This window comes from Chelonia mydas, chromosome 2 (assembly GCF_015237465.2).
Source record: "Chelonia mydas isolate rCheMyd1 chromosome 2, rCheMyd1.pri.v2, whole genome shotgun sequence".
NCBI classification, from domain to species: Eukaryota; Metazoa; Chordata; order Testudines; family Cheloniidae; genus Chelonia; species Chelonia mydas.
Genome location: NC_057850.1, coordinates 134,697,780 through 134,710,952, shown reverse-complemented (window position 1 = coordinate 134,710,952; position 13,173 = coordinate 134,697,780).

The window sequence follows — 13,173 nt, the reverse complement described above, 5'->3', positions numbered from 1 at the left end:
CTCTCTATTGTGTGGAGCTTGCCTGGATCAGGGAGCAAAGCTGACTGGCAGGAGGCAGCAGGGAGGTTTTGGGGCTGGCCCCCACTCACCACTTTGACAGTGCATGAAGCCCAGGAGCTTCTGCACATGCAGCCTGAATGAGGGCGGTGGTAGGAGCTAATTATGCAGTTTATGTGTGTGCAGGAACTCCTGGGCAGTGTGCACTGACAGGGTGGTAAGTGGGGGCCAGCCTTATACGGTGGCAGCACTAGTTCCTCCTTACTGTAGGGGAGGGATGACCCCCAACAACCTGGCTGCTCCCCTTGCCTGCAGGGGAGCTCGTTGGTCCCCGCTCTGCTCTCTGTACCTCCCCCACAACCCGTGGCACTGCGTGTGCAGGGGCATGCAGGCAGCATGTGCTGTCAGGGTGGTGAGTGGGAGCCAGCCCCAAAGCGTCCCCACAGCCTCCCATGGTGGTGGCTCTGGACCCTCCTCACTGATGCAAGGACCTTGCCCAGAGCAGGGAAGAAAGATGACAGGTGGGAGGCAGCTCCCAGCTGTCAGGATGTGGGAGTCATTCCTCCTCTGGCTGTGCTGTCTACTAGCCGTTTACTATTAACTGCTGGGGGTGTTGTTACAACTTGTGGCTGGGGAGGGTTGATCCTGGGGTTGAGCTGCGGAAGCCCCGGCAGACCTGAGGGGGCACCCTGCAGGGCGGGCTGGAGACAGAGTTGGCCTTGCCACTGGTGCTGTACCGTACAGCAGTCTGAACTGGGTTGCGGGGCAAGGAGAGCACCGGGGAAGAGTCCTTTCCTCCTGGTGTCTCCTGCACTCATCCTGGGCTGCCTGGTGCAGCCTACCTGTCAGGGTAGCCGCTTACCTTCCCCCAAACGCCTGAGGAGCAGGGGCAGATGGAAAGCATCTGGGCTAGTGACAAGCGCTCCTGGGAGTGCACAGCAGTGCCCAAAGTTGGCCGGCACTGAATACCAGATGCAGCGGGGCTCCCTTGTAGAGGAACATTTTCAGCAATCATCCAGTGCTCTAGTCACTGCCAATTATTGGGATAGAATATTGATTATTTTGCTTATTGCCAAGAGTAGCACCTGTAAGGCCATTGTACTAGCCTTCACTAAGGCAAAGCAGGGAGAGAGGGGGGACAGCGATCATGGGGATTGATCCTGATTCTGTCTCTTCTCTGATATGCTGGGGCAAGCATCTGTGGAAAAACAGGAAGTCTATCTATATTGTGTGAATGCTGGGGCCCATGAGACTGCAGACTCTGCAAAAACGTGTCTATAACTAATGGCTCAAAAAGTGCTTGCTTAATGGTTTTTCTTTGATTGACGTGTTGTTGATGTAATTGTAGCAGTTACGAATATAAAAGGGGTAGACAGGTCTGAGGAATTTGGATTTGACCTTCTGGACATCTTTTGGAATCCCCAGCGACAGGTGGATAGCTGGCCACTTGAACCTTGCCTTTGACCACTGAAGACCCCTCCAGACCATGGATAACTATTGTTTAGGGTTCAGAGTGACAGCCGTGTTAGTCTGTATTCGCAAAAAGAAAAGGAGTACTTGTGGCACCTTAGAGACTAACCAATTTATTTGAGCATAAGCTTTCGTGAGCTACAGCTCACTTCATCGGATGCATACTGTATGCATCCGATGAAGCGAGCTGTAGCGCACGAAAGCTTATGCTCAAATAAATTGGTTAGTCTCTAAGGTGCCACAAGTACTCCTTTTCTTATTGTTTAGGGGTGCCCTATAACCTATTATATTTGTATGTGCTTGAGACTAAATAAAGCAGAGACTTTGAGTAAAGGCATTCTGGTGAGAATGCTGGAAACTAATAAAGTGAAGGCTTTAAGTAAAAGTACTTTATTTTGTTTGATTTATACCAGCCATATAGCAGACTGAGGTGCTGTCTCTCCCTTGGTTTATTTCCTTATATCACCTTACAGAAATTAAAGTTACTGAGAGCTTTGTGTTCAGGCCACCCCGGGTAACACCCTGGACAGGTTCCCGGCAGCTTGGGAAACAGACCCTGTGCTGGTTGCATGCTGTGCTTCAGTTTGTGCCTTGCAGCGCTGCTATCCCCGCAGTGCTTCGCAGCATGTCCAGCCTGGCGTTCTCACCACTGGTGCCAGAGGCTTGGGTGCTACAGCGAGCCAAAGCTGAGTGTGCGGGCTGCCCGTGCCATTTGCAGTGGTCTCTGCTGTAGGTGTACACAGTCCCTACCATACCTTGAAATCTTCTCCAGTATACTGAAGGTGTGTGACTGTTCTGTGTTGTTAATATAGTGCCTATTACCATGGTATCTAAGTGAACGCTTAACGGCCACTCTCTACTTTTGTCTGAATAAGCTTTAGGAGCTTATTTTTTTCCAAAATAACTCAAACTTTCCTGAATCTCAGTAATTAAGAAGGAGTCGTATAAGTGACTTATAGTACCTGTAGTCACACAGCACACTCATTACAGAATTAGGAATAGCTTTTGTAACCTATTCCCAGTCTCTTTATTAACCACTACCATGTTGCTTCCCTAACTGAGACCACAAAAATCACAGCTTATACCTCAGTATTGTAAAACTTCATATTCCAATAGCACTCCAATTACTTCAGTAACTCATTCACATCCATATCTTCCCATTGATGCAGAAGTCAAATATGCAAAACAGTCACACTTTAAATAGTGTTTGAATAGATTAAAAGATTTATAAATGTTTAGCAAGAAAAATTGCAGTATTGCAAAGACTTTCTCACATTTGAAAGATAAAATATGTTTTCACCAGCTGTGGACAATGCCTTCCATCATCTAATGAATGGAATAAGTAAGGACCAAAGAATTGATTTCCAACACATTCAGCAATTCAAAACAGCACAGTTTATTCCAATTTACCTTATACCAGCATCTTGACAAAAATCTCTTCTGGACATATATTTTATTTTTCTCCTTTAGATTAATCGGACTCTTTCTACTTTGTGTCCAAGCCAAAAAAGGTTATACATCATTACTTCAACCATTCTGCTTATTTGGCATAGTTATGATTGAGTCACTTTCAGGATGAAGTGATTCAATTCACTGGCTTAATTATACACATAATTAAAAAAAATTATGCAGCTAAAGAAAAACAGTGTTATATACTAGAGACAAAAGGAAAGTTACTGTCTATTGATTAGAAGAAATGGAAAATATTACACCTCTTATTATAAGAGTTTCCAATACTAACAATTTAAATTTCAAAGGGATTGCAAACTACTCTTCTGAAACATTACTACACTAAATCTAGTATGTACTGTCCCTCATTTCATCATGAAAAAACATAGAGTTTATCTAATGAAGATTGGGCCAAACCTGTGTTACGCTAATAAAAATGATACCAACAGGACCTTGTAAGAGGGACAAGGCAAATTGCCACGTTTATTGTAAATACAACAAAATATTCCTCTATGCAATTTCTATATAGATCCATTCACACCCACAGACATTCACACCCAGGTTCTACATAAAGGTTGTTATAGTTACCAGCCTAGATGTTGCTCGTGCCAAGTCACTGGCCAGGTGGGCCTGGACACGAGAGTGGAGCCGAGTCGTTGTCAGATGCGCATCCGATGCTCCAGGAGGGTGGTCGTAGAACCAGACTCAAAGAACACAGTCCCTGGACCCAATTTTTATAGGTCTCTGGTTCAGTACAAGTCTATGGAAGTTGCTTCATCATGCTGAATTTACAATTGAGATGACCATCAATCAGCTCAATCAGCAGGTGGTACATCCATGACAGCTCCATGATGGCTAGGTGATATCTTCTTGTCCTTCCTTGATGTGTTTTGGGTTGATTCAGGTTCGCCCTCCGGGGGTCATCCAGTTATCTCCACTTTGCATATTCTTTGGCCCATCGATATCAAGGTTGAAATTCTTAGGATTAGGCTGGCACCATTTACTAACCAATTATTTCCCTGCTTCAGGCTCTCAATTCCATGCACTCATCATTCATTCTTTTACCTAACAACACAATCTATGACTCTTGATTCATTTAGCAAGTTTTATCCCACTATCTATTTTTCCCTCTTTGGATACCAAGATTTACATAGGCATGACAAGGGGCCCCCACGGGGGAAGAGCATCAGGGTGTTGTTTTAAAGAACAGCATTGTTTCCTCAAAGTTCTTATCATTTTCCAGCACAGACTCTTTGTCCTGTACCGGCCTGAAATAATTAGCACTTTGGCCTTGCATTTGTTACAGAGTGAAATTCAACAGCATGGAACTGATGTTCATACCTTTTTACAATACCTATATACTCTTTTGTCTATCTTTATTTCTACTACTACATAATTATAATTCTATCATACTTATATAACTTTGAGGGCGACCCAACACCTGAAGGGTGAAATCCTGACCCCACTGATGCTGGAGAACTTGCCATTTTACCATTTGTCTTTAGTGTAGCCAGGATTTCAGCTGATGTCCTTATGCAAATCTTCCACTGATTTCAAGGAAAATGTGAAGGGAAAAAAGCAATCAAATAAAGAAATAAGGTGGTCATTATCTTCATGGAGAAGAATGGTTTCTCACAGTTCTGTGGCCAGAGGGAAGCTGAGATTGAAATCAGTCAAGAAATGTTACTGAACTTCTGCTCTTTGAGAGAAGAGTAACAAAGGAATGTTATGATCAGTTGGAAGGAAGGTGAAAGACACGAAACTTTGACTATGACAGATACATAAAATCACTGTCCACAGAGAAAGTCTACCAACAAACTTCATGGAACAGATAAGGGAGTAAGAGACTCTGCATTAGTGCCAGAGTAACCCTTATGTTTATACTGCAGTATTTGCCTTCCTTTCTCACAAAGAAAAGGGAGAGAAGCAGTGGAGAAAGGGCATTAATTTTAGTTGGAATGCTGTGTGTCTGAACTCATGCAGAGTGTAGCACAGGGCAACTAAGCTAGAAAGGCCCAGAAACATCCAGACATATGTCTAGAAATTCACTAGACATGTTCAATAGCTATTTCTGAAGCTGTGTCTCTTTCCCAAAGCTGAGCCAGTCCGAGCATTGTGGGTTTGTTGAGGGAAGATTATAAATACAGCTGTTAAAGATGCCCCTGATTACTATTTCAATATAAAGCCTACTTTCCGAGAGTACAACTTAGCCGGGACGTAGTCCACTTTTGTAGTTAGATAACTTTTGTGCAAAAGTTGAATGTTGCTGTTTTCAGTATTTTTTTTTTGTTACCTCAGGGTAATTCCATTTTAATTTAACTGATGGCCATAGATAAACTATCTCTTTGGTTTATAATGAACTTTGGCTCATATTTGGCATAAGATAGATCAAGGAGGACCATGCAGCTTCGGTTTTCATAAATCAGAACTGGATATCAGAGGGGGGAAGGCAGTTTATAGAGAATGTGAATTAATGTCAGCAGGCATAAATTATAGTGCAAGTTGCCTATGTGATGATGGTTTTAATCATAGTTATAGCATGTTTTATACTATGGTTCCTATAAACACTAAGTTTATGGACATATTCTGATATATATGAAGCAGATGGTTAGAAATAAAACCAGTAGTAGCATGAGCTCCAAAGTTGAATCCTATAACATGAGAAATCCTCTGGCCCCAATCCAGCAAAACACGTAAGCAAGTTCTTAACACTGAAGATTGTGCACATCCTATTATCTCTAACTCCTTATTGATTTACTTTCCTCAGTAGATGCATGTGGGGACTTTATCAAAAGCTATAGGAAAGTCTAAATACATTATAACAACTGACTCTACTTTCTCCACTATTTTTTATTCCTTCAAAGAATTCAAATTGGTTAGAGAGGCATAATTTTCCTTATAGAAGTTGTACTGTTTTATCATATCATAGTAGAAATAGAAGGGGTCCAAAGAAAGATGACTAAAATGACTGGAAGCTGAAGAGACTTCTCTATGGAGACTGAAAAGTTTGGGAGTGTTTAGGTTAGAAATTAGAAAAACAGCAGACATGATAGAGATATAAAAATAATGCTTGAGAAGTAAAATCATGAGCTTCTATTTAGTCTGTTTTTAACAGTACAATAATAATAATAAAATTGAAAAGCAACCAATGTGATGGAACAGAGAAAATCCTCCTTTTGTGTGCTCCAGAAGTACTTGTTCCAAGTTTCAGCCATTTATGGTGTTGAGAAATTGTTTCTCCAAAGCCTCATGATGTGCTGCTATTAATATTTGGGTAGTATGAATCCTCCATTATTGTTTTAATGGAAGAGATAGCCTTGCTGATCTCTGCCAACATTGTTCACTCACTATCCCTATCCTGATCTTGAGGCAAATAAAACTCTTTTTTATGTGCATTGGTTTAACTGGGGATTTGCATCCATATACATTGTACTGCACTCTCACATAACATTTCTTATGATTCTGCAGTTCATTCCCCTGGAGACATGACTTCCACTTAACACAAACTGTTTGCTACATCAGATGTCTGGATAAACCCTATGGCACCTCCACTCCTCTATTTCAATGTGATTCAAATCAAGACAGTAATTCTACCAACATACCCTGAAAGAGTCCATTAAATAAACATGCATCTGATCACCTTACCAGACAGCTGAATGCTTCCCTCAGCACCTAGAAGCAAGACAATTAATATTACCTTGTGCAACACCTTTTAAAAATTTGCAACATATATTTGTGTAGATTTTTGAACATAAGCATTCATATTATTCCCATAAATATATAAATGTGCAAACATTCTAAAGAGTGCATTGCAGTGTAGTTTCTTTGACATCAAATATCTCAATTTCATCAGTAATACATTTGAAAAGGTCATGAAGAGAACAGAGGGTAATCACCACATAATTAGGCTCCACTCTGTTTCTCTTATTGGTCACCAGGGATATCTGTTCCCTATTCCTTCATATGGCCCTAGAAGATGATTCACCTGCTTTATGATGGCACAGAGAGTTTCCTGTTTAATGAGGAGTCTGATAAATGTAGAGGATCAGTATCACAAGCTAGTGGGAGACAGAACTATTGTACTATTGTGTTAAGGTCTTTGTCTGCAGTCAATGGTTTTGATGAAGTGAACTGATACCTGTGACATTCTAGATAATACATCCATGTTTCCCTATTGCCTTAAATAGTTCATTAACAAGTGTGAGCAATCAGGAGTTTATGCAAAGTCGTGTATATCCAAATAATGTGAACAAGAAATCTGCAAGACTTGAGCAGTCATCACAGAACTTGTTCAGTGAGAAATTTATCTGTAATAAGCATCTGTAGGAATTTTTATGACACATCAAATGCAGCAGAGCACAGATGTGTTCAGTAGAGATCCTGCTGACAGAGGAGGAGGAGGAGTATATAACAAATAAAACCTTCCAACCTGGGTCTCTTGCACATTCTCAATGTTTCCAAACATAGTTGGAAACCTGACTCTGCATCCAATTGCTTAAAACAGGTGGCAATTCTCCTAGCTTTACTGATAATATGACTTCCTAAATGATTTCCTGCACATAGGATTCTCCTTCCAAGCATGCTAGATCCCAAGATATAGTTCCTTTTAAAACTCCTCTGAACATCTATCAGTGCTCTTAACTTACCCACAATTAGATTTGTCAGTGATCCCATTATTTCTATCATCTGACAGTGTAATATTTGAAATCCTTGATCCATTCATGCTGGATTCCACAGGGCTTGACCCACATTCTTAGTGATGACAATCAATTTATTCCTAATTACTTCTAAATCCATTTGCTTCTAAATACACCTACTCATGTTCCTACTCCTTCTAAAACAGTTCCTACATCTCTAGGATGAAGTGGGTCATGTCGTTCTGCTGAATGGATCATGTCATTCCACTGGTCCAAGGATTTGATTTAACCTTCCCTTGAACAGATCTTGTTCAGTGGCTCTAAACTGGGGACAGTCTGGATATGTGTGCACAATAGTCAATTTCCACAGGGGAATTTTCGATATATAGATTTTTTTCATTGAACGTTGATTAATAGAGTTTAATGGCTTTAAGCTGGCCATTGGCTTTAAGCTGTAGAGGTTGTGCTTTTATTGACTTATTCAACTGACTCCTCGGCACCTGCTCTTCACTGTCTCTTGGGACCAACTGGGCCAGGCTTGGACAGTAGCAATAGTTCCCCTAAATCATTTTAGTTTTTCCTCTAACTGGTAAAATTTCCTTTCACATACGTCATGACTATCAGCATTCAATCTAACATGACAGACAGATATTATATGTTATCTAGTTACTGCCTGCACTTCTTGTAATTGATTTCTAACTTTCTCTAACTCTTCTGTGACAGCTGCACATGGCTGCTGCCAATGATCACAAGTATTTTTAATTGCCTGTATCTGAACTGCATTTGTCACGCTCTGACCTTCTAGGGCCATAGTGTGACTGGGCCTTTTTATTTTCTTCCTCTAACCCCTCTGTTTTTCCAACCTTGCAATACAGCTGCCTTTTCCTTTCCTTACTCAGTTTCTTATGACCATTGCATCATTCTGCAATTCCTTTTCTAACTCTGCGCAGGTGCTATTCCTCTGAAACTGTCCCTGTTTCCAAAATGGGCCACCCTACTCCACAATATATTTGTGGATATATTCCTCCATGGCACCTATCTAAGCTGCTTTTGGATAGGAGGTCAATCAAGTTTGGGGACTTTGATGCTGCTAGGCTGGGGCAACATCTACTTCTCACTAGCAAATCTTCAGAGCTGAGATGTCAATTAATATCAGAAGTGCCAGTCAGGACAGATATTGGCTAACTCAGGCTAGATCAGAGACTACAATGAAACATTGACTGGACTTGTAGCTACTTTTCAGCAAGTTAATGTTTGGAACTGTGTTGCCTCCCAACATTGACTCTGTACTGGACTCACTGATCGAGGGAAGATTGAGTACCCTAATGACACTCATACCAGGTATAAAACTGTTTTGGAAGTGGATCTGCACAGTTGAGATGCCTCTCAAAGTCAACTATGCAAGATGTTACTAGACTAAATCAACTGTGTCTGATGAATCTTGTCCATGGATAGGAATTAGAGGCAGCCATCTTCATCATTGTAGATTCATATGGTGAATATGAAGCAGACCAAATATCTATCTGTTTTGTGACCTTCTTCCAGGTGCTAAAGACCCTGAACATGGGGCTTGGAGGTGGTTATTACAGCATTGTATGATGGATAGGGCTTGAAGCTAACTGTCTTACTCAGTTCCGCCATACAAACCCAAGACAAGGAGAACACCCATGAAGAAAATTACTCACATAGGCAATAGGGGAAGAGGACATCACCCAAGAGAGCTGCATCCCAGACAGTGGCTGCAATGGCTCAGGCCCAAGATGTTTAAAATCACAGCATGGCTCACTGACTAGCTAAGAAAGGGGAGACTGGCTGCTTGTCCTCATTGGGCAGTAATCAATGCTTCACCTCCCCCATTGCAGGTCCCCTGTCCATTGCAGTCAGACCAGTATGCAGTACTGGCAACAGAAGCAGAGAACCAGACCCCAGTGAATCAGAATCCACCTGCTCCCAAGCTTGGGAGGCTCACAGTTGCTGCATCCAAAAGGAAGAAGTGTAGGGAGCTGATGGTCAAGAACTCCCTTCTGAAGGGAATCACAACTCGATTATGAATCAACAATGGGTAAGGTCTACATGGGAAAAAATCCCTACATCAGCAAATCTCAGAGTCTGGGTCTACAGATTCATGGGGGTCATGCTACTGCTCTAAAAATAGCCAGGGTCAGTCTGGAGCTCAGACTCTGAAACCCACCTGCCACCCTGGGCTTCGGAGCCCAAGCTCTAATGTCTACATGAATATTTTTAGTGCTGTAGTGCAAGCCATTTAATCCTGAGTCTGTAGACCTGAGCTCTGAGACTCATTGCCACAGGATTTTTTTTCCTATGTAGACATGACTGTCAGGGTTCCCTCCACACTCTTAACTCTGGGATACAGATGTGGGGACCCACATGAAAGATCCCCTAAGCTCATTTCTACCAGCTTAGGTTAAAAACTTCCCCAAGGCACAAATTCTTCCTTGTCCTTGGATGGTACTGCTGCCACCACCAAGTGAGTTAGATAAAGATTCAGGAAAAGGACCACCTGGAGTTCCTATTTCCCAAAATATCCTCCCAAGCCCCTTCACCCCCTTTTCTAGGGAGGTTTGAGAATTACTTACCAACCAAATAGATAAACAAGGTGAGCATAGACCAGACCCTTGGGTTTTTAGGACACTAAAAACCAATCAGGTTCTTAAAAGCAGAACTTTATTATAAAGAAAAAAGTAAAAGAAGCACCTCTGTATAATCAGGATGGAAGGTAATTTTATAGGGTAATAAGATTTAAAACACAAAGGATTCCCCTCTAGGCAAAACTTCAAAGTTACAGAAAACACAGGAATAAACCTCCCTCTTAGCATAGGGAAAATTCACAAGCTTAAACTAATGCATTTCCTTGCTATTACTTACAATTCTTAAAATCTTGGATGCTTATTTCAGGTAGGGTTTTAGGAGATGTTTTTTTCCTGCCCTGGTACCTCTCTGTCCGAGAGAGAACACAAAGAGAACACAAAACAAAACCTTCCCCCCACCCCCCGATTTGAAAGTATCTTCTTTCCTCATTGGTCCTTCTGGTCAGGTGCCAACCAGGTTATTTGAGCTTCTTAACCCCTTACAGGTAAAGGAGGGATTTTATGCTACCCTAAGCTATATGTTATGATAATGCCCAATATGATAGAGTTGTGAAAAAGGCTAATGTCATTGTGGGGTGTATTAACAGGAGTGTCCTATGTAATAGTCCTGCCCTATTCGGGTGCCACACTTTGGGAAAGATGTGAACAAATTGGAGAGAGTCCACAATAAAGCAATGAAAAAAAACTTAGAAAAACCTGACCGATGAGGAAAGATTACAAACACTGGGCATGTTGAGTCTTGAGAAAAGAAGGCTGAGGTGGGTCCTGATAACACTGTTCAAATATTTTTAAGGTCTGTTTTAGAATCATAGAATCATAGAAGATTAGAGTAGAAGAGACCTCAGGAGGTCATCTAGTACAACCCTCTGCTCAAAGCAGGACCAACACCAACTAAATCATCCCAGCCAGGGCTTTGTCAAGCCAGGCCTTAAAAACCTCTAAGGATGGAGATTCCACCACATCCCTAGGTAACCCATTCCAGTGCTTCACCATCCTCCTAGTGAAATAGTGTTTCCTAATATGCAACCTAGACCTCCCCCACTGCAACTTGAGACCTTGTTCTGTCATCTGCCACCACTGAAAACAGCCGAGCTCCATCCTCCATTTCAGGTAGTTGAAGGCTGCTATTAAATCCCCCCTCACTCTTCTCTTCTGCAGACTAAACGAGCCCAGTTCCCTCAGCGTCTCCTCATAAGTCATGTACCCCAGCCCCCTGATCATTTTCGTTGCCCTCTGCTGGACTCTCTCAAATACGTCCACATCCTTTTTGTAGTGAGGGGCCCAAAACTGGATGCAATACTCTAGATGTGGCCTCACCAGTGCCAAATAGAGGGGAATAATCACTTCCCTCGATCTGCTGGCAATGCTCCTACTAATTCAGCCCAATATGCCATTAGCCATCTTGGCAACAAGGGCATACTGCTGACTGATATCCAATTTCTCATCCACTGTAATCCCCAGGTCCTTTTCTGCAGAACTGCTGCTTAGCCAGTCGGTCCCCAGCCTGTAGCAGTGCATGGGATTCTTCCATCCTAAATGCAGGACTCTGCACTTGTCCTTGTTGAACCTCATCAGATTTCTTTTGGCTCAATTCTTCAATTTGTCTAGGTCACTCTGGTCCCTATCCCTACCTTCCAGCCTATCTACCTTTCTCTTATAAAGAGTATGGTGATCAATTGTTCTCCATGACCATTGGAGGTAGGGCAAGAAGTGATAGGCTTAATCTACAGCAAGGAAGATTTAGGTTTGATATTAGAAAAAACTTTCTAAGTATAAGGATAGATAAATTCTGGAATAGGATTCCAATGGAGGTCATGGAATCTCCAGCATTGGTATTTTTTAAGAATAGATTACACAAATACTTGTCAGGGATGATCTAGGTCAGTGTTTCTCAACCTATTTAGCATTGTGGGCCACACATGCAGCTCTCTGTGTGTTATGTGGACCGTATCCACACAATATATATGTATATTACCTGTATGGCCCTGAGGATGTCACAGGAGCCGCAGCTGTTCCTTCCAGCCCTACATTTCTATGATTGACCTGCAAGGGAAATGTTCACAAAAAGTAGCTACAGAAACAGGCCTAATGGGAACTTCCCAGTAAACTAATATATTATTATTATTTTAACATTTTAATATATAAAGTGCCAAGGAAGAGAAAGTATACAGAAGGGAAAGGAGAACAGCATGCATAGTCCTTTCCTTTACACCTTTGTAGGTTTACAGAATGGCTGGTGGGAGAACAGAGAAACACATCAACTAAAAGTTCTCCAGGGCATGCAATTTTAAAGGCTATCCTGCATTTTAGAGAGATATGGCATGGGTTGAAAGCCTAATTATCTTCTTTTCTGAATCCAGAAAGAGTAAGCTCTAAATTAAATATATATATCACAGTACTATTAAATATGCAGAGATTTCAGATTGAAAATATATAACACACACCCAAAATCTACATTAAAAGAACATTACGATTGCAAAGTCAAACACTAAAAAGTTAAGAAATGCCAGAATTAAGGTTGCTTGTGAAATGTCAGTTCAGCCCCCTGGTACATATGCATTATGATAGTCTTTAATTACATAATCACATACTGTTGTTTCCACAGGACCCCTGCTTCATTCAGTGAACAGAACTGATGGTGCTCACTTCACCAACAGCTATTCAATATTTTGTTTTATCCTCATTGTCTAATGGGTCTGTTACAGGAGGGGAAGGTTCTGTAGCCTAAGGTGTAATAGGAGGTCAGACTAGATGATCACGATGATCACTTCTGGACTTAAAGTATATGAGTCTATATCTCCAAGCCTTATTTACTGCACACTTGAAACCCTGCTCTGAAGATAGAATTATTGGTTTCCACAGGGGCTTTTCTATGGCACTTATCACTATAATATCTGTGTGCTTCACAAACATTAATTTAGTCTCACAGCAGATGGGGAGCTGCGGCACAGAGAGATCAAGGTCAAAAGTATCTCTAATTTTGGATTTCCAATTTGAGACGACTAGGACCT